Here is a 17538-nt window from a genome sequence, read left to right on the forward strand (position 1 = left end):
GCACTGCACAGTGCATTCTGTGCCCTGATTGGGCAAAGCTTGGCCCAATTGGGGTGCAGTAAAAGCTAGTTGTTAAGGAAAGGGGCCATGAAGCCGGCCGCTGTGTCCATAACAACCGATGAGTCATCAGCTATCAATGGACCTCCCCGCTGACAGCTGGATCAAAAAACACTGGTCTGTGACGTCACAAGGAGGGTGGGGGGTGGTGCCACTAGGTGACCTTGCTAGATAGCCCTGCCCTTACCTATATAAGAACTATGAAATGGCGAGGAGGCATACGGTGGACAGCCATCAATGAGTGCAGAGCGTTTTTTTTATTTTTTGGGTGTGGAGGGCAGCATGATTGACGAAGGCTTTACATTGGGGGACACTGTTTTTCTATTTTTTATTATTTAATAAAGGAATTGTCAAAAACTGTCTGTCTTTTTATTACTTTTTGACACTTTTTTAGTGAATGGGTAGGCCATAATCATTCACATACTGTAGGGGGGGGCAGGATCTGGGGGCCTCCTTGTTAAAGGGGGCTTACAGATTCCAATAAGCCCCTGCCTGCATACCCCCACAACCACAGCCCAGGGTTGTGGGGAAGAGCCCCCTTGCCCCTATGTTGAGGGCATGTGGCCTGTTATTGTCCAGGATGGGGGGGCTCTCGCTTGTCGCCCCCCCCCCTTTACCTGACCTTTCAGGCTTTTACCACAAAGGTCTAGGAAACAAAAAATTTGTAAAAAAACACACTAAAGTGAATTTTAGGGCAAACAAAGGCAATAAATGACTCAAATGTCTGGTAAAACATAAAAGATGAGGTTGCACCGAGTACCCAACAAGCCAAACCATAAATTTGAGTGGGCCTGTAAAATTGTGACAAACTTCAGTACTCTATATTGTCTACAGGCGATGTTTCAAAAGTCCCCTATAGGTCATCAGTTTAGGGTTACAGAGGAGGTCTTGTGCTAGAATTATTGCTCTCAATTTGGCGTGTGTGGCAATATGTAACGTGTATTGCAATCAATGTTTTTGTGCGTAGGCACCCCCGACATGTTTGTTTACGTTCGTACATGTGTATATGTGGGGGGTGGGGGGGGGGCTCAAAAAATTTTCGGGGGGGGGGAATTTATGTGCTTAAGTGTAACTTTATCTTTTTGCAATTAAAAAACTTTTTTTCATTACATAGGTGACAAAGAGTCCCCTATGTGATAATTTTTTGGTGACAGGTTCTCTTTAATGTGTTTCTTTAATGGACTAAAAGACGCTGCATGTCTCCTCTGGGCTCCACCAGATGTATTGCAATGCAGATCGCATTGCAATATATTTCTTCCCGGTTATGCTAGCCAGGGAAAGTGACAAGGTGACCCGGATGTGACTTCATACATGGCGCTTTGCGGGTCACCAACAAGAAAGGGAGGAGAGCGGATGTGTGTCTGCATTAAAAACAGGCATGATTTTGTGATGGAGATCACTGCATGGGCTCAGGAATATTTCTAAAAATCACTCTTTGTGAACACAGTTCGCCAAGCTATCCAAAATTGCAAGGTAAAGCTCTATCAGGCAAAGAAGAAACCATATCTAAGCATAATCCATAAACATTGCCATCTTCTCTGGCCAAAGCTCATTCAAAATGGTCTGTTGCAAAGTGGAAACTGTTCTGTGGCTTGAGACAAATCAAAATCTAACATTCTTTTTGCAACCGCTGATGCCGCATCCTCTAGACTAAAGAGGAGAGGGACCTTCCGGCTTGTTATCAGTGCTGAGTTTAAAAGCCTGTATCTCTGATGGTATGGGGGTGCATTAGTGCGTATGGAATAGGTAGCTTGCACATTTGTTAAGGGACCATCAATGCTGAAAGATATATCCAGGTTTTAGAGCAGCATATACTCCATCCAGACAACATTTTTTTTCAGGTAAAGCCTTGCATATTTCAGCAGGACAATGCTAAACCACATGAGAGTCAGGGTGCTTAACTGGCCTGGTTGCAGTCCAGACCTTTGACCATATGTAAATATTTGGCACATCTTGAAATGAAAAAGAAGACCCAGGACTGTTGAGCAGTAAGAATCCTATATCAGGCAAGAATAGGACAACATTCTTCTCCCAAAACTCCAGCAAATGGTCTACTCAGTTCTCAGAGATTTACAAAAGAAGAGGGGATGCTACATGGTTGTAGGAGACATATTGTAGGAGAGTGTCTCACAGGGAGCATTAAAAAGTTCTGTTGAAGATATATACATGTCCTTTTCACCTATCTGATACCTTTAAAGAGAGCTGATGCCCCTCAGGTTTACATCTTTCCTTCTCAGGCAATTTAGTCTCACCTAAGACACAGACAGTGCTCTAAAGCCTGGAAGCATGCAAGTAATGTCTGCTGGAGGTGAAGATTGGTGAAAACTTCAAAATGGTGTTTTTGGAGGCTGACAAGTATTACATATGGGCAGCTTGTTATTTAGAACTACTGATATGCAATCAAAGGCCCATTCGCATGGAAAAACACTTTTTTTATGCGTTTCCACATGTGCATTTACTTGCATTCATGGTGCCATTTTATAAGTGTTCTTGTCATGATGAAGGCATGTTTTCAAAGGAGCCAAAATGCAGCCAGCTGTACCTTTTTTCAGTGCACTGCAACGCAATGCAAGGGTGCGACCTATGCTCATTAGCTAACATAGATTTTGGATAGTCTGTGCAGTGGGAATATGTTCAAAAATGCATCCCACAGCATCTGGTGTGGATGGGGCCTAAGCCTAATACTGGACTGCTATCTGTGCCTAAGGTTGTGCACCCCTATGAGCATTACACCCACTACCTATCCCCAACTCACAATATGTATAAATTATTCATAGCTACAAAATATTAATCTCCATGGTTTACCAGATTAACAAATGATTCATAGGGCATTAGTAGTAAAGATACAGTACAGTACACAAGAGTAGTAGACAATGCAAAGCATGCAAGTGTCTACTATATTATGTGATTTCAGATTTATACAAGGGCACTGTTTTCCTGTGTTTGATGTGCTTTTTAAATCATCAAATGCAGGTTAACAAATTCCTATTTAATTTTAAAGGAAAGAGTAACCAAAGCTTTTTTGGTCATACTTCTCTTGTGGTTCACATGAGTACCTTCATTCCCCTGTGACCCATAGTTAGATTATAGTGGGCTATTGCCCTCTATAAACTGATGGATTAGAGATCCTCCAGGCTCTGGAAGGATCCCAACAATAATGTGGGGATCCACAGTGCACTGCTGAGTGCCGGAGCCAGCTTAGGGTTGCCACCTGAAACCCTGACACATTATTCAGACAGGACTATGGCTACCCAGCAGCGTTGCTGGCTGCAGTTGTCTAAGCTGAGAGTGTCTGTTACACTTTCTTTCATGCTGCCAAAAGCCAGCACTAACAATCCCCACCTCACCCCCACACAGACGGGAGAGGAGAGAGGGTTTGATCTGCACCTCTTACTCCCACCCCTACCCCTCTGTGTCTGCCCATTCACACTCCAATCTCCAGGGCTGTGCCTCAGAAAAGGAAAGTGGAGGCCAGAAATGTGAAGCTCAGCAGCCTCAGATACATCTGGATGAGAGGTGCTGACTGCCAAGGGGTGAGTGTAACGAGCCCCTGCTCGCTCGGTTCCACTCTCCCGACACTCCTTTGCTGCTATAGAATCAGATTGCAGATCGCAACATCTGATGGTTCAGTCATCCGATGCTCCGGGACTAGAACTACAGCTATGTGCCATTCTAATTCAGTTGTGTAGCCCCGAACAAACACCAGGCAGGCTGTATGTAAGTTCAACCAGGAAAACTCTTTTATTGAAAAAAACAGGCTCTTTTATACAGTAAAAGAGGAGGCGCATACCTCCTGCTCATATTACTCTGAACATACACCTGTGACCAGAAACCTAATTAACATGGGCTAATTAACTAATCCCTTTAGACAGCCTAGAAGACTCAGACATGACCCTTAGGCCAGACTGGCCGTCTTGTAGCTCAGAAAACCCAATCAACATTATCACAAATCAACACAGACTCTTCTTCACACAATAGCAGAGTTAATTAACACAAACAACAATGGGGATCTAATGACTCTTAGAGCCCTTTCACACTGGGGCGGGGGGCGGCGTCGGCGGTAAAACGCCGCTATTATTAGCGGCGCTTTACCGTCGGTATGCGGCCGCTAGCGGGGGTTAAAGGGTTAAATACCACCGCAAAGCGCCTCTGCAGAGGCGCTTTGCCGGCGGTATAGCCGCGCCGTCCCATTGATTTCAATGGGCAGGAGCGGTAAAGGAGCGGTATACACACCGCTCCTTCACCGCTCCGAAGATGCTGCTGGCAGGACTTTTTTTACCGTCCTGCCAGCGCATCGCTCCAGTGTGAAAGCTCTCGGGGCTTTCACACTGGATACACAGCAGCGGCACTTTTGGGTCGGTTTGCAGGCGCTATTATTAGCGCAATAGCGCCTGCAAACCGCCCCAGTGTGAAAGGGCTCTTAGATCCCATACTAGACTTATTTACAATACACATTCTAGCAGGCAACAGACCAACCAACAGGTGGCTGGAATTGACATCAGCATCTCCTAACAGTATTTGTCCCAGCATTGTGAATCAGAGGAGAAATACTTCAGTATTCCAAGCTTCATGACAATCCAGTATTCCAAGGTTCATGACAGTGAGTGAGTTCACCACCCATCCCTGTCTGTGAGTGAGTGAGTGAGTAAGTGAGTACACTAAGGTAAATCAGGGTTCTCAGAGCACTCCTTACATCAGAGGCCACAGTGTTCCCCCTTACATCAGAGTCCTCTCCGTGTATCAGAGTTCCCAGTGCCCCCCCTTAAATCAGGGTTCTCAGAGCACCCCTTACATCAGAGGCCACAGTGTTCCCCCTTACATCAGAGTCATCTTCGTAGATCGGAGTGCTCAGTGTTCCTCCTTAAATAAGGGTTCCCAGACCATCCCTTAGAGTCCCCAGAGTTCTCCCTTACATCAGAATCTGCAGAGTCCCCCTTTAAAATGAAAGGGAACTCTGCAAGTTCAGATGTAAAAGGGTACCTCTATGGACTCTGATGTAAAGGGGGACTCTTGTTATTAACTTCATATAATTAGAAATACTATTTATTAGCAAAATATATGTATAAAAAAAAAATTGCTGTGCACTGTTCGGGTTTTCACTTGAAAAGGTAGCAACCCTAAGCCAGCTGCACTCACTCCTCTCCTGCCTGGTGCTCTAGTGAGTGCTGGAGGAGCAGAGCGGAAAGCGGTGACTGACAGTCACTGCTCTCAACTGCAAGTAGACAGAGAACAGCACTCATATGATCACTCAGTTCTCTGTCCTAATTTTGATGTGGGACAGCTGCAGCATTAAACCGATGCAGCATAGAGGAGAGCATGGATGTTTTATAATTTTTTTTTTTAAACCCAATCTTCTCCTTTTAATGGTGCATTGTAGATGACAGTTCTGGGAATACTTTTGATCTGCTTTTGCTATGCATTGCATTTCTTAGTATAATGTAGGTCAAACACGGCCTTTTGCAGTACTGTACATTCAAACACATGCGTTTGAGCAATGCTACATTGAAAGACAATAGGCAGCTATTGACAACAAGTTAAGCTCTTATATGTGTGCTCATCTTGTGATCTGCAGGAAAGCACTTTTGAACAATCAATAGGTTGAGCTATACAAAAAGCTTGCATTTTTGTATAGCTCAACCTACAGCTCAACATTCATCCATTTCTTTCTTAACATACTGTAACTGTGCTTCCATTTGTTTAAACACATTTCTTTACTTCCAGTTTAATTTCTAGAATGTCTTTTTTGTACTCTAGCAGGTACTATTGTACCTGAAATTGGCAAAGTCTAGGAGCATGCATATTAAAGCCATTAAGAAAAATAGCAATCTTGCTTCTCCACTCTAAGCTGACATTAACCTTTACTTTGTGGTTTTATGGTAATCTATTACTGATGTTTATGCTAGCAAAGTGATTTTTCAGTGAAGTCCGGACAGCAAAGAGAAAATCAAAAGCAATAAATGTAAGTCATAAGCTTTTTCTGTAAAATGCTTTTCCATTTTCTATTTTTTCCATTTGTGTTATTTTTAAATACATAACATTTATTTCTGTCATTTGAGGGTGTAACTACAATTCATGGGGCCCCATAGCAAAATTTTGATGGGGGTCTTTTCTGTGTGGCACCTTCCAGTGTCAATTAGGACAACAGTGTAATTGAACTTAAAGTGTACCGTATGTACAGCCAAAACATGTTTTTCTTGGTTTTGGATGAAATGGGAAAAGGATAAGAACCACTGACTGGTTTTTACTGTTAGCTAGGGCTCCTGTAGAGAGAATTCCCCTCAATTTATGCTGATTATAAAAATAAAATCATATACTGCAGTGCTGCCCTGAACCTCCAAAATATGCAACTCTTGCTACCTGCCTGGAGTTTGCATGTTATCCCTTTGTCTGTGTGGGTTTACTCTGGATACCCTGGTTTCCTCTCATACTTGAAAGACATGCTGGTAGGTTAATTGGTTCCTGTCTAAATTGGCCCTGGTATGCGTAAGTATGAATGTGAGGGACTTTAGATTGTAAGCTCCTTGAAGGCAGGGACTGGTATAAATGTACAATACATACTTTGCATTAATTGATGGCACTATATAAGTGGGAGAACAAGTACCTGTAATAAATAAATAAAATAAATAAACCTCTAACGCAAACTTACATCAATCCAAACCTCAACCTACCAGTGGTGGTGCATCCATCAAGGGCACACGGGTGTCGCACCCTCTCTCCAGCCACTCCCTCTATGTAAAATGGATAGATTCATGCATTGATGTTTGAAGCACCTGTTTAGAGCCATAGGCTCTAATAAGCTTCAAAAAAGGTTCATTACGAGTGCAGAGCATTGTGCTCGCAATTCACCCAGGTGTGTTAGCAAAGCAAATAAATATTTGCTTTGCTAACACTAAAGTGCCTCTCAGCCAATCAGGAGGCACAGATCTAATACCTGTCACCTGATTGGCAGAAGGCACAGGTGCCCTGATTGGACAGAATGGAAGAACGGGAGGACAGAGAGCCATGGAGGACACAGGAGCTCGCCGCCGTCACCTGCTGCATGTCCCACAGCTCGCCGCCGTCACCCGCCACCAGGATAGGGTAAGTATGTGCGAGCAGGGGGGTCACAGAAGCTGCATATGATGGGCACAGAGGCTACATATGATGGGCACAGGCTACATATGATGGGCACAGGCTACATATGATGGGCACAGAGGCTACATATGATGGGCACAGGCTACATATGATGGGCACAGGCTACATATGATGGGCACAGAGGCTACATATGATGGGCACACAGGCTACATATACTTGTCAAAAAGGGTGCACTGCGAGCGCCAAGCAGGTGTGTTAGAACAGCGAATGAAGGACTAGTGCTCCACCCGATGCGCTTCCCCATACAAGGCATCAACTGGGAACGGAGGCTATGTTAGTCACCACGTATCAGCGAGCTGGTCTGAGCCGCGGCTGTTTTGAAATTTTACTCTCTACCGTATTCTAAGATGACTATCTGAGAATAGAAGATGATTCTTGTCTTCAAGCTTTTTTCCTAATTTGATATCCCGCTGTATCAGAAGGAGTCTTTTCCTCTGAGAGGAATCTAAGGAGAATCATATCCCTGCTGGCAGGCTTTTGCACAACCGTGTCTGATCTCTATATTAGGAGACCCTACGGATCTGGTAAGCGGCATTGATTTTATCATCCTTTGACATCAGAGCAACGGAAGATTTACATTGTTTAACATCGTGTTTTTTCTGCTTTCTTCAAATTCATCTGGATTTTCATTTATACGATCCTATGTGAATGTAGCAATATGGACTACAATTGCAAAGTATCTCAATCCTCCGGTGTCTTTATGCATTGCATGTCCCTTATTGCCCAATGCTATTAAATGTCATCATATTTGTGAGTCCAGTTAGGGAACTATGGGAAGTTAAGAGAACTATGGGGTGGGTAGATCACCAGACTGATAACTGTTCTGCCTGTCTGGACCACTTATACCAGAGATCTTTGCTACCATCAGAGGGATTGCTGGGAGGAGCTATAAAAGAAGTCAGAGACCCGCCCGTTGCTCTCTTCCTCCTGGACTTGACAGGAGACGGACCTCTCCGTGCGGAGAGTGAGAGGTCGTGGATTACCACGCAGTCTGCCCATCCATGCTAGAAGGGTTTAGCTCCGCAGGTTGCCATCCGACATCCTTACCGCCCCAGTCCAGTGACCAGCTAGTCGGTGTGCGAAGCTGCAAAAGAAAGCTCACAGTGCTGGATTCGCTGTAGAAGCATCTCAACGCCAGAAGCTGTTCGGAGGACATTACAGCTACCTGGTTATCGCTGAGAGGGCTAATCACCCATCTTTTATCTGCACTCTGGGACACATTGCATCAGACACATCCACTTTACGAAAACTTTCCTGAATTTAGGAATTCTCCCTACACCTAATTAGATTACAAATAACGAGCTCCGGTGAAGAACATCAGATCTGCAACGAGAACATTAACGTTAGCGTTACACAAGGGCCCTTGTTCTATCACCTCAAGGCCTGAGCTTTCATTACCAGAGCCGTTTTAGTTCTACCAGGTAACCTCTTTTAGTGAGCCAGTCTAGTCCGTTTGGTTACATTCATCTACAGGGGAAAGTATTACCTTTCTAAAGGAAGTGTTTTAACGTGCTGCATATCTGTAATTACCTTGTTTTGACTTTTGGAGGAATTCTTTTGCTGAGCTGGTGCTGTCGGCCCAAAGCTCAGCAGATATATTCCCTCCTTGTTGTGTACCTCCCTGTTCAGCAGATTCAAGTAAATACTATCAGAATCGAAATACACTGAGTTGTCTGATTCATTACTTTGCAGCTGTACCAGGATGTCTGAACCCAGAGTGTCAGGTGGGTTGGACTGTTCACCAGGTCATAGCAGTGCAGATAAGCAGGTAATTCCAAACAGTCCTCTAGGCAGTGCTACATGAGTATATATCAGTTTTTTTGATCACTGGTTATTTTTCGCTTGTTTTTTCATTTTTGTACGATCATATTTTATGAATTTATGTGTACATTCTTTTGATCACTATTTTTCCAGTTTTGTATCTTTTTGAGATTTTTTGATATGCCCCCCCAGCCCCTTTGGGTTTCACATTATTCATTTGATTATGTAATTTGCTCATTAGTGGGTGCGCGCTTGTCCTTATCATTTTCATATGTTTTTAGCTGAGTGTTCAGGATAACTTTGAGCTGCAGCCCCCTGTTCCACACATACCTTTTTTGGGTTAGCGCAGATATTTATCTTTATACAAAAATATCAGTTAGATGTCCATACTGTCCACCACAATATCGCAGTCCCGCTAAAAATAGCAGATCACCGCCATTACTAGTAAAAAAAAAAAAATAATGATAAAAATGCCATAAATCTATCCCCTATTTTGTAGACGCTATAACTTTTGCGCAAACCAATCAATATACGCTTATTAGGGTTTTTTTTTACCAAAAATATGTAGCAGAATACAAATTGGCCTAAATTGATAAAGAAATTAGATTTTTTTTTTTTTTAATTTGGGGTATGTTTTATAACAGAAATTAAAAAATATTTTTTTTTTTTTTTCAAAATTGTCGGTCTTCTTCTGTTTATAGTGCAAAAAAAAGGACAACAATTTTATTTGGGTACAGTGCCGCACGACCGGCGCAATTGTCAGGTAATGTAACACAGTGCTGTATCGCAAAAAATGGCCTGGTCAGGAAGTGGGTAAATCCTTCCGGGGTGAAGTGGTTAATAGGTGCGCAAAGAAAAAATTAAAACCATCATAATGCTTCTCAGCTTAAAAAGTCTTCCCAATTTTATTTAAATATTAAAATAGCACTCACAATGTGAACACATCTGGTGCACTACTGTGGAAAGCGCATGTACTATTCCCATAAGAGGTATGTCCGTCCGGCCGTGCTCTGAACAACCTTACTTCTGGTAGGAATGTTGTGATGTGGGCTTCACCCCTTAAGCATTGTTCCACTGTCCTGTGGCTTCCTTGGCTATAGGTAGCAGGATAGATAGCTGTCAGCATAGCCAGTGCATTATTAGAAATCAGTACTATGGATAATGGTTGCTAGGGAAGAACAGCAGTGCATAGAATAAACTCTAAATTTACTAGTCAGTGTATTTCAGCACAATTAATCTTTTTTGAGTAAAAGTTCTTAGTAAGGCTTTGGTTTAAATTCTAAGCGTTACTACCTCCCCAGGCAGAAATTTTGTAAACTTTTTTTATTTAATAATATTACATAACTGTTATGCCGCGTACACACGGTCGGACTTTTCGTCTACAAAAGTCCGACAGCCTGTCCGACATACTTCCGACGTACCTTCGGCGGACTTGCGGCAGACTTTCTTACGAACGGACTTGCCTACACACGACCACACAAAAGTACGACAGCCTAGTACGCGGTGACGTACACCAAGTCCGACGAGACTATAAAACGGAAGTTCAATAGCCCGTACGACACCCTTTGGGCTCCTTCTGCTAATCTCGTGTTTATCTCGTGTTAGTAGAAGTTTGGTGAGAGACGATTCGCGCTTGTGAGACTCGTATTTTTCAGTTCGTTTTAACTGTTGTTCAGTCTGTGCTTGTGAGGTTTGTATCTGCTTTTCAGTGCGTTTGGTCAGTTGGCATTGAGAAATCTTAGTTTTATTGGCCGCTCGTTCCTGATTTTCAGGTCGTTCTTCACAGGCCTTGCTGTTCTTCAGTGCGTTCTGTTTAGTGCGTTCTGACCAGCCGACCGTTTTGAAACCATGTTACCTGTACGTACTCGTCGTAGAGCTCGTGCATTGTATGTGCTTGGTGCTGTAGTTTATCCTTCAGCCCAAGACCAGTCCATGAACAGGGCGAGGAGGAGTTCATGGACCAAGAATTGGTTGCTTCAGCGTGACCAGTTCTGTCACATGCCTTTGCTCCGTGAGATCCGTGAGAATAATCCTGAGGATTTCAGGAACTTTCTCCGGATGACGGACCCCGTTTTTGACCGTTTGTTGGCTTTGCTGACCCTCTATATCAGCAGGCAGGATACCTGCATGAGGCAAGCCATCACTCCGGAGCAGAGGCTGGTCGCTACCTTGCGGTATTTGGCCACAGGGAGAAGCCTGCAGGACCTTAAGTTCTCGACAGGCATCTCCCCCCAGGCTCTGGGGATCATTATCCCAGAGACCTGTTCTGCCATCATCCAGGTCCTGCAGAAGGACTATATTAAGGTAAGATATTTTTCTTTTATTAGCATCACATGTTCTTTTATGTAATCTTTGATAATGTAATGTATTTCTTGCTTCAAACACTACTTACCATCATTGCAATATAGTGTGAATGTCCCCTTTTTATCCTCACACATGCTGGATTTTTTTCCTGTTATTTTTTGTCATGCATGTATATTTTCCTTCAATAACCTTCCCAGCATGAAGTGATGGGAACATATCCACCTAGTCTACTCATTTTGAATGTATTTTGTTTGAGTGTATTTAGTGTGCTTATAATTAGCAATTAGCTAGATTTCACAACCCCCCCCCCCCCCACCTAAACTCACTCCAAATAGTGTGCTGCTAATTAGCAATTATCTAGATTTCCCAACCCCCCCACCCACCCCCACCTAAACTCACTCCAAATAGTGTGCTGCTAATTAGCAATTATCTAGATTTCCCAACCCCCCCACCCACCCCCACCTAAACTCACTCCAAATAGTGTGCTGCTAATTAGCAATTATCTAGATTTCACAACCCCCCCCACCTAAACTCACTCCAAATAGTGTGCTGCTAATTAGCAATTATCTAGATTTCACAACCCCCCCCCCCACCCTCGTAAAAATTTTCTTGAATGTTCTGTGGTGTTGATTTGTCTAAAGCAAATATATGTTGCACTTAGCAAAATGCATGTGCACTCTACAAGTGCATTTGTTCCAGTGCTTTAGTAAATGAGCAGAAGCTCTGCTGATTTCCATCATCAAATCATATGCAAGCCTCAAAGTGTTTTCATTAATTGCCCTTGCATGTGATTGTGTACTCCTTGCAACATGAATGCCTTTTTACATTACCTCATTTACTGTAAGCTGGTTAGCAACTGCACCTGCAGAGTGCGACAACTGCAGTCTTGTAGCCTTTTTAGTCCCTAAATTCCTGCGTGTCCTAAAAGTAATCTTTTTTAGGGATTTCACAACCCCCTAAAATGTAATCAATGTTCCATCAGAGGGGGTGAGCAATCTGATAAGTGTGCCTTTCCATATTAGTTATTCCAGAAGAATTAAATTATTGAATGTTATACTGATGCTGGGGAATAATGTTTTTAATTGTCTAATTTTCTTGCAATGTTAGCTTCCAAATTAATTGATTTTGGTTTTCTTGTTTGATTCCCCAGTTTCCTTCAACGCCACAGGAATGGCAGACTGTGGCATCCCATTTTGCCAGCCGTTGGGACTTTCCCAATTGTGGAGGGGCTATAGATGGGAAACATGTCCACATTGTGCCACCACCCCATTCGGGGTCATACTATTTTAATTATAAGGGGTTCCACAGTATTGTTTTAATGGCGGTGGTGTCGGCACACTATGATTTTTTATATGTGGACGTGGGGAAGAATGGCTGGATGTCGGATGGAGGAGTATTTGCCCAGACGGAGTTCTGCCAGCGTCTCCAGAGTGGTGGCCTGGGATTGCCACCTGATGCGGATAACGTGGAAGGACTCCCCTTTGTCTTCATTGCCGATGAAGCCTTCGCTCTCAGCAAGCACCTCATGAGGCCATTCCCCCAAAGAACCCTCACCCCGGAGAGGAGGGTTTTTAATTTCCGGCTGGCCAGAGCTAGAAGAGTGGTTGAGAATGCGTTTGGAATTCTGGCCAGCCGGTTCCGCCTGTTTCAAACAGCCATTAATTTGGCGGAATACAAACTTAATTTTATCATTTTATCGTGCTGCATTCTGCACAACTTTTTAAACAAACATTCTCCGAATTATATAGGCACAGTTGGGCCTGAGGCCGGACAAATAGATGCCAACCTTACGGGCCTGGATACTGTCCGTACTGGCTTGGCCCCCCCAAAGTGCCCGTCAAGTTAGACAGCAATATGTTAATTATTTTATGGGTAGGGGGGCCATTGCAATGGGCCAGGATATATAATTTTTTACAATAAAAAAAAATTGATGAAATCTTGCATTATATTTATTGCTTGCCTTTCTTTTGGGCTGTCTCCTAGGTTATGGTCGAGCAGTTGTAGTGCCAACTGTATTTTAATTTTAAATGTCTAAATAAGCTCCATTGCCACTGTAAACAACTTTTTTACAATTATAACCAAACTGATACTGAGCCTTGAAATAACAAACCACACATTTATTTAATTCCTATAAGGAGATGTTTTTATTAATGGTTGTTATGCATTCAGTTCTGCATTTAGTATAAAATGTTCATAGACAAAAATATAATGATATCTTAATAATGTAGAAAAATATAATTATATTTAAATATTTCTACCTAATCCACAAAAAAATATTTTTGGCTTTTTGATTTTCGCAAACAGGCTTTTTTTTTTTTTTTTGTTTTTTTGAAAATCAAGTTTTATTTTTTTTGGTTTTTTAAAATCAAGTTTTTTTTTTTTTTTTTTTTTGGTTTTTTAAAATCAAGTTTTTTTTTTTTTTTTTTTTTTTTTGAAAATCAAGTTTTGTTAGTTTTTTTTGGTTTTTTAAAATCAATTTTTTTTTATTTTTTTTGTTTTTTGAAAATCAAGTTTTGTTAGTTTTTTGGTTTTTTTAAAATCAAGTTTTATTTTTTTTGGTTTTTTAAAATCAAGTTTTTTTTTTTTTTTTGTTTTTTTAAAATCAAGTTTTTTGTTTTTTTTTTGAAAATCAAGTTTTGTTAGTTTTTTTTTGGTTTTTTAAAATCAATTTTTTTTTATTTTTTTTGTTTTTTTGAAAATCAAGTTTTGTTATTTTTTTAGTTTTTTTAAAATCAAGTTTTTTTTTTTTTTTTTTTGGTTTTTTAAAATCAAGTTTTTTTTTTTTTTTTTTTTTTTTTTTGGTTTTTTAAAATCAAGTTTTTTTTTTTTTTTTTTGGGTTTTTGAGAAAATCAAGTTTTATTTTTTTGTGGATTTTTTAGGTATTTACGAGAAACAGCCCTCCTTTTTTAAATTAGGTTAAACAGCCATTTCTGTTCAGCCAAAAAAAGAAAGAGAAGGCCCAGAATGGGGTCAGCAAAACAGGAAATGAAGGACATGATTGATGTTTTGGGGTTTCAAAAAGGGCATTTAGATTCGACCCAAAACATCAATCATGTCCTTCATTTCCTGCTGCATACGATCCAGCCGATTACGCATTTCATCGATGTCCTTATTCCAGGCCATTATTTGACCAATTAGCCGTTGGGCACTTTCTGAGGTGAAATAGTCACTTCTTGTTGTACCTAAAGTGGAATGAAACCAAAAAATGTCTTTAGAAATATGCACACATACATAGTTTACCTTACCATAATAAAGCTGTTGTCTCAGACACTGACCTGGTGGGGTGCCCATGTAGCATAATTCCTCCACATCCTCGGGGGTGGTGCTGTTGCTTGAATCAAGCACAACCAGATCCCCTAAAATAGAGTAGACAAATTACATTAAACAAAAGGCAGCCATGCATAGATTAACGTAAGCTGGTGTGTCAGACACTCACCTGGTGGGGTGCCCATGTCGCCCACCTCTCCTTCCTCCACATCCTCAGTGGGACTTGGGCTGATTTCCCAATCATGTTTGGCTTGGGGTGGACTGTCTTCTTGTTGGCTGAGTGATTTTTCCCCTATGTGAAACAAAAAATTATTAATCTACTTAGCACACAGATATTTTAGTACATAGTAATTTTCCAACATTTGTAGTGAAGTGGTTTGTGTAGAGTTCCTATTTTACCTCAATATTTAAAATTATAAAGACATATCGGATAGATAGATAGATATCTAGATATCAATATCTCAAAATATAGTTAATAATCTTTTGATCTCTCTCTCTCTATATCTGGAACAAAATCTATAAATATCTAACTAAATGTAAAGAAAAAAAAAAAAGATAACTTAAAATATTCCAAAAGAATGTTTTACATTTCTATATCAATCTATCTACCTATCTCTATATTTCTCTCTCTCTATATATTTCTCTCTCTCTCTCTCTCTCTCTATATCTATATATATATCTATATATATATCTATATCTATATCTATATATATATATATCTATATATATATATCTCTATATATATATATAGATATATAGATATATATATATATCTATATATCTATATATCTATATATCTATATATATATATCTATATATCTATATCTATATATATATCTTTATATATATAGATAGATCTATCTATAGATATGTAACGAGGTTTATTAAAAGATCGTTTAAAACGATGAACAAAAAATCGTATAGGAAGGAAAAGCACATGGAGCAGTATACAAGGTAATAAACACAAGAGAAAAACACGACAAGTACTTACTTTTTTTAAGAACTTTCCGGATACGTCGGTATTGATCCGGCTCCCTGAGTTTCAGGTCAGACCATCTTTTTCTCAGTTGATCTCTGGAGCGCTGGACCCCAAAAGATGCCTGCAAAGTGTCCACGACCTTCGCCATTATTTTGGCCTTGCGCAAATTTGGCCGTGCGTACGGCCCATACTTCCCATCATAGTCGTCTTTGTGAAGAATGGCCACCATCTCCACCATCTCTTTAAAACTCATATTAGAGGCCTTAAATCTAGGCCTCATAGATTTTGTTGACGTTCCAGCCTCCGGGCTGTCTCCATTACCTGAGGTCGTCAACATATCAGGTGTCTCCGCCATTATTTACTCCACTACGCGCCGTAACAAAAAATGGGCGGAGAACATGAGTTAAAATCGAACGTCAGGGGCGGGCGACGCAGGCGGAGTTTCACACATGCGTAGTGTATAAAGAGGGGCCTTGCGCACGTGTCGTACATACGTTCTGTGTGTCGAATTAGGGGGCGGAGAACATGAGTTAATTTCGAACGTCAGGGGCGGGCGACGCAGGCGGAGTTTCACACATGCGTAGTGTATAAAGAGGGGCCTTGCGCACGTGTCGTACGTACGTTCTGTGCGTCAAATTAGGGGGCGGAGAACATGAGTTAATTTCGAACGTCAGGGGCGGGCGACGCAGGCGGAGTTTCACACATGCGTAGTGTGTAAAGAGGGCCCTTGCGCACGTGTCGTACGTACGTTCTGTGGTAGGTGATAGTGGACCAGGACGTTACAAAACGAAGGTCATTTTAGATATATATTTTTTGGGTTTTATGGTCATGACTTTGTAGCAAGCGGCCTATATGGCTTGATAGATTGATGAGGCCTACATAGGGAGAAGATGATGAGGGGTTAGCAGAAACCTATAATAAAAGTGTTTTTTGTCTTGTGACTTCATCTTTTCCAGATATAATGAATCCCCTATTTAAGGATCCAGAGTTCCTTACAGCTTTTATTTCGAAATATCGAGAGATGAGGAATTTGTGGGAGGTGAAACACCCTCAGTATTATGCAAAGCATGTGAGGAAGTCAACGCTGGAGAGACTTCTGTCCTTTGTCCAGGCGACCATCCCGGAAGCAACAATGGAGACATTGCTCAAGAAAATTGGGGTCTTGAGGAACATGTATAAGAGGGAGCATAAGAAGATCCAGGAATCAAGGAGATCAGGAGCATCAGCAGATGATGTTTATGTACCCAGGCTGTGGTACTACAATCAACTCCGTTTTCTGGATGACCAGAATGAAGCCAGGCCATCACTTTCAACCCTTCCCTCCACCCTTCCCTCCACCCTTCCCTCCACCCCAGCAGAGGCTGATGAGGAGCAAGCTGGGTCTTCCATCCTGGATGAACCAGATATGACCATCTGGAGTCAGGTAAATTATTTTAACAAATATTTACTGTACTAATATTAATGATGTTAACTGGATGTTATAATTGTCTAAAATAATTTGTCACTCAAAATTGTGTATACATATCAATTGACAGTAGTGGCTAAATATGTTTGGCACCTGCTTGAAATAATTAGGGTGTCTGATTAGACTCTTTTATTAAAGAGATGTATTCACATTGAATTTGCTATTCATGAGAAGCAAACTGTGTGTCATTGATGAACCCAAAAAAATATACTCAAACTATTGTCCTTTTTTTATACACAGGATGAGTCCATCCAGGAGGAATGTGGGGAAAGTGGCAGGCAGGAGGAGACCGGGCCCATGGACAGCCTGGAGGAGGCCGGATTCACCATCATCCTGGAGGAGGCTGGGCCCAGTGTCAGGCAGGAGGTGGCTGCTCCCAGTGAGGTGGCTGCTCCCAGTGAGGTGGCTGCTCCCAGTGAGGTGGCTGGGCCAAGTGAGGTGGCTGGGCCCCGTAGGAGCCTGACCGAATCCCAAGTGCCTCCCCTCCACCTTCCCAAAAAAAGGGCCAGGAAGGGGATGGTCACACAGGACGCATCCCTGCGCCTCATGCAAGAGGCCACCCGTTTTTTA

The sequence above is a fragment of the Aquarana catesbeiana genome, linkage group LG02 (assembly GCF_042186555.1).
Source record: "Aquarana catesbeiana isolate 2022-GZ linkage group LG02, ASM4218655v1, whole genome shotgun sequence".
NCBI lineage: Eukaryota > Metazoa > Chordata > Amphibia > Anura > Ranidae > Aquarana > Aquarana catesbeiana.